The following is a 15,096-nucleotide window of genomic DNA, read 5'->3' as shown; positions in this document are numbered from 1 at the left end:
CAGTTCATCACTGTTGATATGATCCTAATTAAAATTATTGGTTCCAGTTTTGGTGAGGATGTAAATTTGCTACTGCCTTTGGAAAGCAATTTGGTCATATCTATGACAATTAAAATTGCATTTGGCTTTTGACACAGCAATTTTATTTTTGGAAATTTATTCTACAGACAAAATTGCACATGTACACGGAGGTATATACAAGATTATTATAATCTACAGAATTGTTTGTACTAACAAAGACTGGATTTAAAACAAAACAAAACAAAACAAATGTCCCCCAGTAGGAGACTGGTTAAATACATTATGGCACATCCATGCTACAGAAAACTAGGCGGCCTTGAAAAGGTCAAAAGGTCCTGCAGCGACAAGGATCAGCTCACCCTCGACTACCCTCACCCTGCGATGAGCGGCCAAGAGGGAAAAGTCACAGAAACTCCAGGAAGCTTATCGAATGCCGAATGCCGAAGCAGCGCCCCGCTACCCGACAGTCCTAAACTGGCGGGTGGGGGAAAGCCGGAAGCAGACCCTCCGCCACTAGAGACTGGACTCTCTTCCACCCACCGCATCACCATAGCAACCGTAGACTACCGGGCTCTGACCGCAGGATAACGAGGACCACAGGTGAGGGGCGGCCCCAACCACCCTTGGAATTCGTAGAACCCAGGGAGTCCTCGACCCCTACTCCTCTTGCTGGTCGGTGGCTGAAGTCTGTTAGTGAGGGCTGGAAGATTCCCCGAGTCCTAGAAGACGGAATTGCCTTGGCCCTGATCCAGAAAGAACCCGCGCCGCTTTTTCTGCGCGGTTTTTTCTGCGCGCCTCCTGGAGCCCCGGCGCGCGCCCGCAGCCCCAGGCTCCCGCCCCTTCCGGCACGCGTAGCTGGCCCCGCATCACCATGGCAACCCAGGGTCCGGCGCTGCGGTCCCGGTGCGGAGTCCAGGGAAAGGGATGTAGGGATGTGTTAGGCCGGAAATGCAGGAAGGGAATTAGGGCGGGGAGAAGAGTGCAGAAAGGGCAAAGCTGTTGACATCTTTATTTTTTTTCTGGGTGTGGGGGGCCCGGGAGTTTTGTGGCATCCGCAGGTAGCGCTGAGAGGGGCCCGGGCCGGAGCCGCCGTGCGCCTGAGCCGCCAGGCTCCCTCAGCGGCGGGCAAGGCTCTCCCTGAGGAGGGCAGAGATGGGAGAGGGCCTGGGCTCAGGGTCCGGCGGGCAGCAGGGGGCAGTAGCGGCCTACGGTGTTGGATTATCTTGGCGCGGAAATCTCCGGGCTGAGGCGCCAAGATATAGAAAGGCAGAGTCCCTAATCATACTTGAGTCTGACCCTGGCGCGGCCCTGACTGAGGATTACTCCATGGCACTCCATGCCCTGGATTGAACAGGTCTCTGCCAGTCCCCTCGTACCCAGGCTGTATCAGCGTGCCCCGCACGTAGCGACATAGCTATTGGTTAAGAGCTCAGATTGTTGGAACAAGTTACCCTCCCCGAGCCCCAGTGGCTTCATCTGAAAATGGTGATAATGATAGTAATTATCTTAGGGTTGCTTTAAGTATTAAACGAGATAATGGAACTTGCACAGGTTCTGGCGCCACGCAGGTGCTCAGTAAATGCTGATTGCCCTTAGGTGACCTTGGGCAAGTTACCTAACCTCTCTGTACTTACTCACTACACTGAAAAATGGAGATAGTACTAGTATCCACCTAACACGGTTGTGAGGGTTCTTAGTTAATATCTGTATAGTCCCTAGAATGGCACCAGGCACATAGTAAGTGCTGTATAAATGCTCTCGGTTATCACCATGGTTACATTATTATCACTATTATCATCTGTTTTCCAGTAGTTTCTTGTGAATTGGAGAGGATTGATTTTGTCCTGCCACCACAAGGACTTTCAGCCTCTGGCTAGACTACAGGTATTTGCTCAGGTTTCTCTTTTCCCCCTCAAAGCGTTTCAGCCTTCCATGTGGTTAGAAGAGGTAGTGTGTGTCCTCAAATGATCACGGGGCTGTGAGTCAGCTGTATTTTGGAGTTTGTTTTGCTGCTGGTTTCCTCATCTATCTTTAGGGTTCTTTTAACAAAGGGCACCTGGTATTATTTATTTATGTATGTTTGGCCTTTCCTAGTCATGTACTCAGTACAAATTAGCACCTTCCATGTCAGTGAGTCTTAAGTAAGAAAGAAAGTGGCAAGTACTGTGAAGAAGGCACGGATGAAATGCTGTGAGGATCCTGATAAAGGGGAATAAATTTCTCAATTTACACTTTGTATTTCTAATAGGTATTAGATGACTTTCAGAGCAGTGCAGCAGCTCCAGGTAGAAATGCCAAGAATTTGGGGGGTAAAGTGAGGATGGTTCCATCCCTCCATCCAATAAAAAATCTGTTTCTCAGTTGGCCACTATGCAGCTAAATGCATTCCTGCCTGCCAGTCTAAACCAGCCTCCAACAGCTGCTATGGATTCCCAGACTTGGGCTCCTGGGCTGACCTCCACCAGCTGGAGCAGGAACATCACTTAACAACAGGATATGTTCTGAAAACCCATCATTAGGCAGTTTCATTGTGTGAGCATCATAGAGTGCATTTACACAAACCTAGATGGTATAGCCTTCTGCACACCTAAGCTATATGGTATAGTCTGTTGCTCCTAGGCTGCAAACCTGCACAGCATGTTACTGCAGACAGTTGTAATACAATGGTAAGTATTTGTGTATCTAAACATTGAAAAGGTAGAGTACATATTTTTCAGCTCCATTATAATCTCATGGGTCCACCATCATATGAGGGGTCCATCACTGACGGAAACATCATCGTGCAGGGCATGATTGTAGTAGTTTTCTTCTCCCTCTGTTTTCTGAAACCCTCCCTTAACTCACCAGAGGGTGAGGCCCCTACAACCTCCTCAAGTGTTGATCTACCAGGTTTCATGGTAAATTGTGTTTTGTGGAGGTTACCAGGAATAGGCTTTGAAAATCAGAGGGAATTTGAGCCCCCATGGGCCCTTGAATAAGTCTCTGAGCCTCAATTGCCTCATCTTTGAAAGGAGGATAATAACACTCAGGGTCGTTGTGATAATTATCTGAGATATTGCACTTAAAGGGTCCATCCCTGCCTGGTGCAGAGTAAGTGCTCAAAAAACTGTTAGCCAATCTTTTCATCACCATCATCATTGTTATTTTACATTGTTAGCTTACAAAAAGCAGGGTAATCTTTTGTAGACTTTTTCCTCTCTTTGTTGCCTGGCACACAGTAGGGGCCCAGCAAATGTCTGTTGAATGAATGAGCGAATCCACCCAGGAAACTGGTGACAATCAATTTCATATTGCCCTGACGAATAGCTGCTAACACTTATTGAACACTTGTTCCAGAAACTGTATTAAGTCCCATTACCTCGGTTAACATTCAAGTTTGATGACCTTGTCTAGCCTTCTGATTTGACTCCTGAAGCATTGATGTCACTGATTCACAGTCCTGAAGCTGACAGTGACGTCTGCAAATTTCTGTATTATTTCCTTTTGTCATGAGACCAACAGCAGCATCATTTCTGTAATGTAGTCTCTGCTAAAATAGGAGTCTGGTGTCATGCTGACGTGAGGCCCTGTGTTCTCATCTCCCCAAAGATGAGCTGGCTTCCCTGATGCAATTTCCTCATCTTTTAGTAAATTGCTTGACATTACATTTCTGAGACAGCAGGGCTCAATGAGAGTTTATCGTTGCAGCCCTACAGCTTGCAAAGGCCCAGTTAATAGGGTGATAATGTCACACAGCATTGGGTCCTCCCTCTACTTCTCTGGGGCCACTTTGAGAGCGGTGCAGCATCTCCAAGGAAAGGATGGATGGGGGAAGTTCTTTCAGCTTCTTCTGATGTCCTCACTATAGTTGACTTTTGGATTAGAGAAGCCTTTAGAAATCATCTAATTCAATTCTTTTGATACTGTCTTGTGGGTTTTTTAGGCTTCCAAAGACCCCTTCCCATAACAGTTGCTGCTTTAGGAGGAGAAGAACTACCTGAACAGGCAGAGCTTGAGCATCCTACCTCAGGCTCAATCATAGTGAGTTCTGTGACATCTTTGGAACACTGAAGAACAAGTTTATTTTATTCTTCAATAGAAGCTGACAGCAATTCAGCATACAGAGGCTTTGAGTGAGATATTTTTGCATTTATTTGTTCACTCAGCACATTTCCAGACACTGTGCTATGGTGCTGGGGATACAGCAATGAACAAAAGGAAGCTCCTGCCATCAAATAGCTTACGTTCTAGTAGGAGGAGACAAACAATAAAATGTCTCCGATTTAGTGCCTCTCCAAAGAGATGACATGTGAACAGAGACTGGAAGTGAAGGTTGATAAAAGGTGGAAGAACGTTCCAAGCAGAGGGAATAGCTGTGCAGTCTCTGAGGTGAGAAGCCAGAGTAGCTAGGGAGCTAGGAACGATGGAGTCAGTGTGGAAAGAAGAGAGGTGTAGGGTCTAGATTACTAGGACCTTAGAGACCATGGGAAGGACTTCAGATTCTTATTCTGAGGGACACTGGAGGAGAGAGAGCAGAATCGGGGACCATTCTGGCTACTAGGTAGAGAACAGATTTTTAGGAGCAAGAGTGGAAGCTGGAAGCAGAGACCAGTAAGGAGGCTCTTAAAAAGAATCTAGGCAACAAAGAGAGGGGAACGATTACAAAAGATCATCCTGCCTTTTGTAAGCTAACAATGTAGGCATCTGCGAGAGAACACGATTCCTGCTACTGTGTGTCTGCTGGTTCCGACTGTATATAATTTGTGGTTTTCATATAATTAAAGTGTTATCTTGATGGATTTGACTACTTCCCCTTGGAGAGGGAGGCTTGTGACTTGATGTCGGCATTCCTGTCACCACAGTTTTGCCAGTACCTGATGTGTGTTCCCCAGACCAAAAATTGAAACAGCTTCGGAGGATCTAAAGCTTAAACTGGGTCTTTTGGATCTTGACCTCCAGGGAGCTGAGATGTTCTCATTTGGGCATGAAATAAGTTAGGGGCCTTACAGGAGCTAGAGAGGAGTCGAGGGAGAAGAGACCGAGATGTGGCCTAGAAAACTGATGCCAGCTTGTTGGCTGAGGGCCAGAGGTCTGTCCTTGGAAACTTAACTGTTCCATTAGTTAGGAGCATGTACAAGAATACCACCTAAAGTGTCTTTTCAAAAAGCAGGGGTTATTTTTGACGAGAGTTTTGAATTGGATAGTTGCTGGCATCAGTTCAGCTGCTAAATACTGCTCTCAAGTATCAGGCTTTTTATTCTTTCTCTCCCCTCTTCCTTGGTTGGCTTTTGTTTTCATGGCCGCAAATCATCTGCCCTCGCTCCTGGCATTAAACCTTCATTCAAGGCAGGAATGAGAGGAAAAGGAAGAAAAGGGACGGTGCCGACTAGATCTGTCTCTTTTTATCAAGAAAGCAAAAACTTTCTCAGAACCCCATCCTCATCCTCACCCCAGCAGCCTTCCACTTGGCCAGAATTTCTCTAGCTGAAAGAGAGAATAGAAAGTGAGTGTTTATCTTTGCAACCTTTCTTGTAAATGCAGACGAGGGAGAAAGGGTTAGAGCATCACTGTCTATTGGAACTATAATGCAAGCCATGTATGTAATTTTAACTGTTCTAGTAGCCACATTTAAAAAGAGATAAAAAAAAAGACCTAGGTGAAATAAATGTTTTAAAATATGTTTTATTTTGGATAATATATCTAAAACCATTTCAGCATGTGATCAGTATAAAAACCATTAATGAGCTACTCTTTTTTTTTTTTTTTTTTTTTTGGTACGAAGTCTTCAAAATCTGATATATATTTGACACGAACAGCACACCTCAATTCGGACCAGCCACAAGGCAAGTGCTCAGTAGCCAAGTGTGACTAGCGGCTACTATATTAGACGGCACAGGCATAGACAGTGTGCTGAGTGAGCAAACCAACAGTGTCTTGCCATACTCTTTCATTCCTCCTAGTATTTTCTGTAATGGTTTTCCTTTTTATTCTCCTAGTTGAACGCCACCTCCTCTCAGCCTGCCGAAGAGAAGAGGTGGGGTTTGGGGGTTGTGCTTAAGTAATACAAGGGGAAGGAAATAGAATTCAAAGTTTGAGATCCCTGGGATGGCACCATGGACAGATGAGAGGAAAGGGACAGCGAGAGGTAGACTGAATGCTGTCGCGACAAAGAGTAAAATTCTTGTCAAAATCAAAATACAACTATTTTTTCCCGCTTACAGAAGTAAAAGTTTTATAGACTGTGAGGAAAACAAAAGTGCCAAAAATAAAAGGTACTATAATGCTAAAGATATCCCTGTTAATGTCTTATTTTATTAATTTTATACTTACGTCTATACATATTTATACATATGTATGTATTTTGAAATGAAAACCTGTGTAACTTTTTTCATTGACTTAAAATACATATCACATAAAATTTACCATCTTAACCATGTTTAAGTGCACAGTTCAGTGGCATTGAGTAACATTTTACAACCTTCTTTTCACTTTCGAATATATTATGAACCTTTTTCCATGTCGTTAATCTTTTTAATAAGATATTTAATCATTGTGATTGTATAATATCCTATCGTTTAGGTGTACTATACCTTAATTCAACCAGCCCCCTCTTGGTGGACATTTAGGTTGTAATCAAGACTTGCCTGTTATAGGCAATGGTTCTACTGACATCCGTACATAAATCTTAGTGCTCGTTTCTGATTTGCTGGCAGACAGTTATGAATATTTTAAGGCAATTAATGCATGTCATCATCTTCTCAAGACTTGGTACTCATTGGGACTACTGACAACATTGAAGGAGAGTGCTTGTTTTATGAGGAAGAACTTTATAACAGGGCTGCCAAAGAAAAATGGGAGGCAGCGAGCTCTCTCGCATGAAGATTTGTTGGAGTGTAGGCTAAAGTCATGGTCTTGACTCCCTTCCCTTCATACTGAGCATCCATTTTGATGGCTTCTAAAAGGAATGAGTCCCTTTCTCTTGCTCCCTAGTTGGACATCACAGAGCTAGATTTTTTGGTGGAGGAAATATACTAGAAAGAAATACTGCACTGGGGCCAGCGCTGGGGTAAATGACCTTTAAGGTTTCTTCCATCTTAATGATCTATGTATGATGCTTACATTTTTGTCTTTTCCATTGTTCCTTCTTCCTTCCTGATACTCCAAGATTCCTTCGTTTATCATTTCCTTTCTACTTGAAGAACTTCCTTTAGCCAGTCTGTAAGGGTAGGTCTGCTTGCGTCAAATTCTTTTTGCTTTCCTTTGTCTGAAAATGCCTTTATTTCCCCTTTATTCACAAAGGATAATTTTGCTAGACGAGAATTCACAGTTGACAGTTCTTTGAGCACTTAAAAAATGTCATGCCACTTCCAGCCGGCCTCCATGGATTTAGATGAGAAATCTGTCATTGGAATTGGTGTTCCTCTATAAGTAATGCATTATTCCTCCTTGGCTGCTTTCAGAATTTTTTATTTGTCTTTAGTTTTTAGAAGTTTAATTATCCTGTGTCTCAGTGTGAATTTCTTTAGATTTATTCTCTTCGGGGTTTGCTCAGCTTGAATCTGTAGGTTTGTGTTTCTGAATTTTGGAAAGTTTTCAGCTATTATTTTTTTTAACACTCTTTTGGCCCCCCTCCTCCTTTTCTCCTCCTGGGACTCCGATGATGAATGCTGGCTTTTCGTTCTTGTTCCACCAGCCCCTGAGGCTCTGTCAGTCTGTTTTCTCCCTGTTGTTCAGTTATTTAAAATCTATTGGTCTGTCCTCAAGTTCATTGATTCTATCCTTTCATCTCCCTTTTAATACTGAGACCATCCAGTGAGATTTTTATTTTTGTTGTTGTATTTTTCAGTTTTGCCATTTTCACTGGTTTTTAAAAATTATTTCTTGCAGAGATTTTCTATTTGTTCATTTGTTTCAAGAGAATTTGTAATTGGCTATTGGAGCATTTTTATGACAAGTGCTTCAAAATCCTTGTCAGACAATTTCAATATCAGATTCATCTTGATTGGCATCAATATGGATTGATTGTCCTTTCTCATTCAAGTAGTGATTTTCTTGGTCCTTGGTATAATGTTCCCTGGACTTGCCATCCACTATATTAGGATAATTGGGGTCCTATTTAAATTTTTTATTTTAGCAGGCATTCACTGTGCTTAGGTTTAGTATATAGGCAGTGTCCTACTTTGGTAGGCTGTGGCTTCAGTGACAATTTAATTTTCAGAGCCTTTGCAATGTCATTTGGATCCGTTTGGTTTATCTGGTGCTGCTGGGCTTCTATAGGTCCCTGCTAAGGGAGAGGGAGGAAAGGGGCAGAAGTTTTCCTAGACTGGGGCCATTGGGTGTCTCTTAGTTGGAGAGGAGAATCTCATACCCATGGGGACAAAATGGATTCTTAGGCCAGGCACTCGCTGTAACAGAATCTCTCTTGTCAATGTCACGTGGTTACCCACCTCTCGGTGAGGGAATGGAGTTACTGGCTTCCTGGGCCAGGCTTCTTGTGGTGTCACAGTCCTTCCTGCCAGTACCACCCACCACCCCATTGTTTCTTGGTGGGGGATGGAAGTCTCAGGCCCAGTGGAGAAGCAGAGCATGTCCCCCGCCTGCACTTTTTTCCTCAGCAGGGCTCCCATTCTATCCCCCTTGTCAGTACTGCCCAGCTCACCCAGTATTGGAAGGATTCTTGTTAGATCTGGGGGAGGAATGACCCTACCTAGGCCACCTTCTGTTGCTTGGTTGGGGGTCAGAAGTGCTGGGCCTAGGTCATCTTCCATTTGGTGTGGGGGGGGTGTCAAACAAGAACTCTTCAGTTACTGTTTGTAAGAGTACCCTGGCCTCCTCCCCCCTTTCCTTCTTCCCTTGCCCTTGTGCAGCAATTGCTTATCGAATGACCCTCACAGTCGACTTGATGTTGTGCCTAGCACTTCACCTCTCTCCAAAGTACTCTGAAATTGTACCCTTGTATAATGACTTGGAAGCCAGGCCTCGCTAGTCTTTTCACAACACATGGATGATGGTTGTGTCATGTTCACTCAGAAGCCTGTATTTGATGGCTAGGCAGGTCCCACTTAGTAGATACTAAGAAAGCAGGAAAAAAAAATTTTTTTTAAACAGCTCTTCCTCATTGTTCCACAGGTTCACAAAAGTTTGGGGCTGCTCTCTGAGTTGAATTTCCTTTTCCTCCCTAGAGTGAATATTTCATAAGGGCCAAGAGGTTTAACATACTCTAAATTCTTATGGAAACGAATATGAATATAACAGACAAGATCTTGGCAATTTCCTGACATCATTTTTGTCATATTTTTATTTCAAATAAAAGGTCTGGCTGTCCATTATCAACACAGATCCTTTTCTGGCTGTCCATTATCAACACAGTACATATTCTTTAAAATATGTACTCATATAGTAAGCTTTTGTTTTTGATTTTGTTAAAGAAAAAGCTGTGACAAAATAGGCATCCTCTGCCCAGCACGTCCTTCTTTATCTGTCTCTGTGGATCCTACCCTTCGAGTCCAGCTCGCTGTTTGCTGCTCCCCTGAAGCCTTCCTCCCTGCTCCTGCCCAGTGTTCTCACACTCCTCTGAAGCTCTTTCTGTAATAGCTAAGTCATGCAGTTACTTATGTTTTGCTCTCTCTCCTGTAAGGGTGTTTAACTCTTGCTTAGTGTTCTATTTAATCCCATTTATAATAAAGTCCAAAATCTTTTCATGCTCCATAAAGGGCTACATGATCCTGCTACCCTACAGTCTCCTCCTCCCTCCCTTCCTTCCTCTGCCTCAGCCACACTGCCCTTTCTGATTCTTGAGATGTCAAACACAGACCGTGCTGAATCCTCAGCACCTAGAACCATGCCTGGTACAAAAGACACTCAATGAATAGCTATTAAATTAATTAACTAATGGACTCAAATATCTCGTCATCAAAAATGTAGTCTGTCTTTATTTTAAAACTTTGGAATTATGAAAATGTAGAAAAAATTTTATATAATTCCACATTTAGAGGCAAAACATGATTTACTCTTTTAAAACAAATACTTCTTCCCAGAGCTTTTACTACTTATGGTATTTTGGTTGGTTTGTTTTAGATAGTCATGGTCACAATATGTCTTGTGTAGAATTTTTGATCTTTTCATGTGTGTATGTCTTGCTTTTTCTAACTGTCATGTGTGTTTATTTGTACTGCCTGTTGTCCCAAATAGGATTTGAGGCCCTCTGAGATATATAAGCACAATATTTCTTTTTATTGTGTGCAGCATGCAAGCTGATGCCTTACTCCTACTAAATGCTTATGGAGTGAATGAACAAGTCTGGGAAGCTTGCTTTCCAGTGGAGGTGAATGAGTGATTGTAGCTAATTCTAGGAAGCAGCCAGTTCCTCCCAGCTGTGCCCAGAGCATAGTGCCTTTGAAGCTGACTTCTATTTCTGCTCATTTGTTTGTACCCATCTGTTTTTGCTCTCCTTTCTGGAGAACATGTTTGCAGGCCTGGTCACAAGGAGTGGCTTCTCTCTAGACCAGATTAGACTCATTCCATCCCACCACTGTGGATTACCGAAGACTCTGTTTGCATGCGAAGAATGTAGAGCCCCAGCCCAGCAACTGGGACACATCTGCATCTCCTTCCCTTCCAACCTCTAGAGGCATATACTCCCGAAAGGCCACCCCACCAAGCTCTAGGATTCTTTGGCTGGGAGGTTACCAAAAGGGTGATATTTACATAGGTTTCTCAGAAGCCAGAGCCCTAAAATAGTACTATAGTTACTGGCATAAATGATTACACCACACTCCCTCCTGCCATAAGATCATTACACAAGTTGTTCTATACACACACACACACATACACACACACCTGCTTCAACCTACTCCCTGATACTACTTCCTTAGGAAAGCCTTCCCCACTCCCTGGGTTTCATCATGTGACCTATTAAATGGTCTTGTAGCAAAACACTGTATGTCCTTCCTTTCTTGCCGTCATCATAATGTAGGGAGAGGGCAAAGAACTAAATGTTAAATCAAGTTATATTCAGAGACTGCAATGTGCTGATCAACCCTATGGTCAAACCATGAAGAAACCTACAGAATGAAGAAAGATTTCTGCTGAGATTACTAACAAACCATGTACCCATACCGAGAAGGGAAAACAGGAAAATGGAGTCTTTAAGTCTCGCCCTACACAAAATAAACACAATCATTCATTCCCTATTGCTAAAACCACGGGAAACCTATGGATCAAAACAAAGGCTAGCACGCCTTTGTCACTACATACCCTATCTTTCACAGTGTATACCCATAGCATCAAAGGATTTAAATCTCCACTCAGGGAGATTTGCCCTGTCCTGCATCAATCATAGTTTATAGCTAAGCATTTTTGTGTGTCTTTGTCCCTCCATTAGACTGTAAGCTCAGTGAGAGTAGGAACCGTGTCTGCTTTTGTTCATTGTGTCTCCAGTGCTTAGCACAGTGCCCAGAACATAACATAACTGAGCTCAATAAATAGATTTTGAATGACTGAATGATGAACAAATAATGGACATTTAATTTGAAGGAGTAAAGAGTACTGGTTAAGAGAGGGAGCTTTGGGGTCAGATATCTAGAGTCGAACCCAGCTATGTGAACTTGGATTGTAATATAATCTCTCTGTGCAACCTATTCCTGTCTATAAGATGGAACTGATAATGCCACCTATCTCGAAGGGTTGTTGCAAAGATCAAAAGAGGGACCCTGTGTAAAGGCTTCAAGTGAAGCCAGACTCATAGGAAAACCTCAATATGTGTTAGCTATTATCATAACTACTATTTACTACTCTTTCGGCCAACGGAAGTAGTGCTGTCATGAAAATTTTTTTTTACATATATCTTGGTACATTTTGAATGAGTATTTCAATAGGTAAGATTCCTAGAAGTTGAATTGTTACATTAGAAAGTTAATGTGTTTGGAATTAATATTTGTGTATAGAGTAAGGGAGAGATCTAATTTGCAACTGTCCAAATGGAGAGTTGCAGGAGGCCGATGCCCCTCTTAGTTTCTGGGTCAGTAGAAATGAGACATTCAGTCTGGAGTCAGTGAGGGTAAGCATTTAGCTCAGGTAAAGGATGCCTTGATGGAAAGTTTTCACTCCTCCCTATGTCCCTCCTTATCCCTCTGGGGCTCACCTGGGGTTACAGAGATTAGCATTAGGGAAATCTGTATCCCCTCTGCTCAAGTTTCTATTCCCAATACTGTGGAAGTCATATCATTAAAAGGATAGTTCCCAGCCTTGCCCTACACAATTTAACTACTCTGTAATTGCCGATCTATACTTGATGTCTAGGTATCTTAGTGTCTAAATTTTTGTTATCAGATTAGCTGTGTCTTAGAACTAAGACTTTTTAATTTAACATAAGGACTTTCCATGCAATGGAGAAGATTTCCAGCCTAGGGCCTCCCTAGCAGTAGGCCAGGTCATAGCCTCTCACACTGGCCAGTTGTTCCCACACCATTTACAAGTTTCTTATGAATATGAGGATCTACTTCTGAATTCTTCTGTTCCTCTAATTCTGTAGCTGTTCCTTCATTTCACCCCCCATCGTTCTTGCTTTTTCAAAAAATTCTTGGCTATAGTGTCTCCAAGCTGTCCAAACTGGGCCCCTATCCTCTGTAAAAGTATCTGTACATGCATGAACACACATACTCACACATGTACACATTCATATACACATGTGCTTCTACTGGAATTTTCATTGCAATTATATAGAACCTATGGAATAATTTGGAGGAAATTGATTTTTTTTCAATACTGTCTTTTCATCCTGGAACATGGAATATTGTTCCTTTCATTCAAGTATGTTCTTCAGTCAAATTTTATAGTTCCTGTATATAGGTCTCATACATTTTATATTCCTCGTTGCCATCATCAATAGGGCTTTATTTGTTATATTTTTTCGGTTGGTTATTACTAGATATAGGAACAACATCCTCTACTTTTGCTACTTACAGTGAGAGGTGAACTGAGGACTTTCCAGACAGATGGCTAAACTGATTTTAGTTGCCATGTTACAGGGAGAGTGCTAAATCAGACACTGTCAATAACTCCGGGCAAGAATTAGAATAACCTAGGCGTTGTTTTCAGAGCGTGGAGTACACAATTGGCTGATAAGATCTTTACTTCACTTGGTTACTATACAGCATTGAATACGGATTTAGCTTTTACTGCATAACTATTATTCCTGAGAAATTCCAGTTAGCTTACAGAATAATTTAAAATAGCCTAGGGAAGGTGACATTGAAGTATCTTTTTAGATGATCCACTTTTATCTGTTTTTGAAGGTTTGGTTTTTCTTAGAGTGCCTTCCTTACAGCATGTATTACCAGTTTTGCACTGATGATAAGGTTCACCTAGAGGTTTGTAGTTACTCAAACTATCTTTTAACCTTCAGTCTTCAATCTTTATTAACAAGATAAGATCCTGTACTACTTACTTACATAGTTGTTTGTTTGCTTATCAATTTATAATGTAACCATATATATAACTGACATACCATACAATTCATCCAGTTAAAGTGTACAATTCAGTTGGGCCTGGTTAGTACTTGGATGGGAGACCACCTAGGAATACCAGGTGCTGTAGGCATTAAAAAAAAAAAAGTGTACAATTCAATTGTGTGTTTTTTTTAAGTACATTCACAGAGTTGAGCAACACACAATCAATCAATCTGAGAACATTTGCATCATGCTAAAAAGAAATCCTGTACACATTAGCAGTCGCTCCCATTTCCCTGCAAACCTCCTCAGCCCTAGGCAACAACTAATCTACTTTCTGTCTTTGTAGATTTGTCTATTCTGCACTTTTCATGTAAAAGGAATCATGCAATCTGTGGTCTTTTGTGACTGGCTTCTTCCACTTCGTATAATGTTTTCGAGGTTCATTCAAGTTTTAGCATCTATCAGTACTTCATTCCTTTTTATACCACCTTTTATTTAGTCATTCATGAGTTCATGGACATTGGGATTATTTCTATTTTTTGGCTATGATGAATAATGCTACTATGCATATTCATGTACAAGTTTTTATGTGGACATAGGTTCTCATTTCTCTTGGGCATATACTTAGAGGTGGAATTGCTGGATCATATATATGATAACTCTAGGTTCAACCTTTTGAGGAACTGCTAAACTGCTTTCCAAAGCAACTGCACCATTTCACATCCCACCATCATTGTCTGAGGGCTTCAATTTCTCCACCCTGGCCATCACTTGGTGTCTTTTTTTTTTTATTATAGCCATCCTATAATGGTGGGTGTAAAGTGGTATCTCATTATATTTTGATTTGCATTTCCTTGATGTTTAAACCTGTTCTGCTTCTTGGATCTGATATTTAAATGCCCTCTCTTGCCTCTCCTCAGGGCTACCCTGGCTATATTGGTGATGTGATTTTATACTTATTTTTTTCCTCTGTAGATTCCAGAAACACACACAACTCCACAATGTGCTATTTGACCATTGATATCCTGGCAGAAGGGTCAGGACTTGAACAGAACCTCAAGGTGTACTTAAGATAAAGATTGCTAAACCTGGGTAAAAGGGCCTATAGCATTCAGGCGTCTAGAGAATAACCTATAAGGGGAAAAAAAGAGAAAACAAATAATGAGTTAAGAAAAGGTGAGAGAGAAGTGGGAGAAAAAGTCAATACTTTTTGTCAGTGTGGGGCCTTTAAAACCCGAGTGTGAGGAGAACTGGAGACTTTGCTATGGCAAGTAATAAAATAAAATAACTACCTTTAATTCCATGCTTGCTATGTGAAAGACATAAGGTTAAGTGTGTCACATGAAATATTACATTTACTTCTCATAGCCCCTTCCCCCATTTTACAGGTGAGGAAAACGAGGCTCAGAGAGATTATATAACCTGTCCAAAGTCTATAGGTGGCCTTTTAAAGCAAGGCTTTCTAGATGTCAACCACTCAGAACTCTGGTTGTTTCTGCGAAATAATGGACTATAGAAGGAATATTCTAATTTGTGTAGAAACAGAATTTGGGTGGACCTAAGAAAGGAATAAGATTTTTTAGTAAAGTGCCAGGAGAAAAACTCAGATTAGGCAAGACTAGACTCAGATAACTATATCAAAGAA

The 15,096-nt window shown here is 41.8% G+C and overlaps 1 protein-coding gene across 1 annotated transcript in view; it reads left to right on the top strand.

Moving 5' to 3' along the window:
* Positions 1-480: 480 nt before the first annotated feature.
* The window catches only part of TGM3 (transglutaminase 3), a 96,028-nt gene continuing 81,412 nt past the window's right edge, over positions 481-15,096 (top strand). The window contains exon 1 of the mRNA XM_039863907.1: positions 481-621. The gene's annotated coding sequence lies outside the window, so the exon portion shown is untranslated. The remainder of the gene's footprint in view (positions 622-15,096) is intronic.

This window comes from Pteropus medius, unplaced genomic scaffold, assembly GCF_902729225.1.
Source record: "Pteropus medius unplaced genomic scaffold, Ma_sr-lr_union100, whole genome shotgun sequence".
NCBI classification, from domain to species: Eukaryota; Metazoa; Chordata; class Mammalia; order Chiroptera; family Pteropodidae; genus Pteropus; species Pteropus medius.
This window is presented reverse-complemented; position numbering and strand designations above follow the sequence as displayed.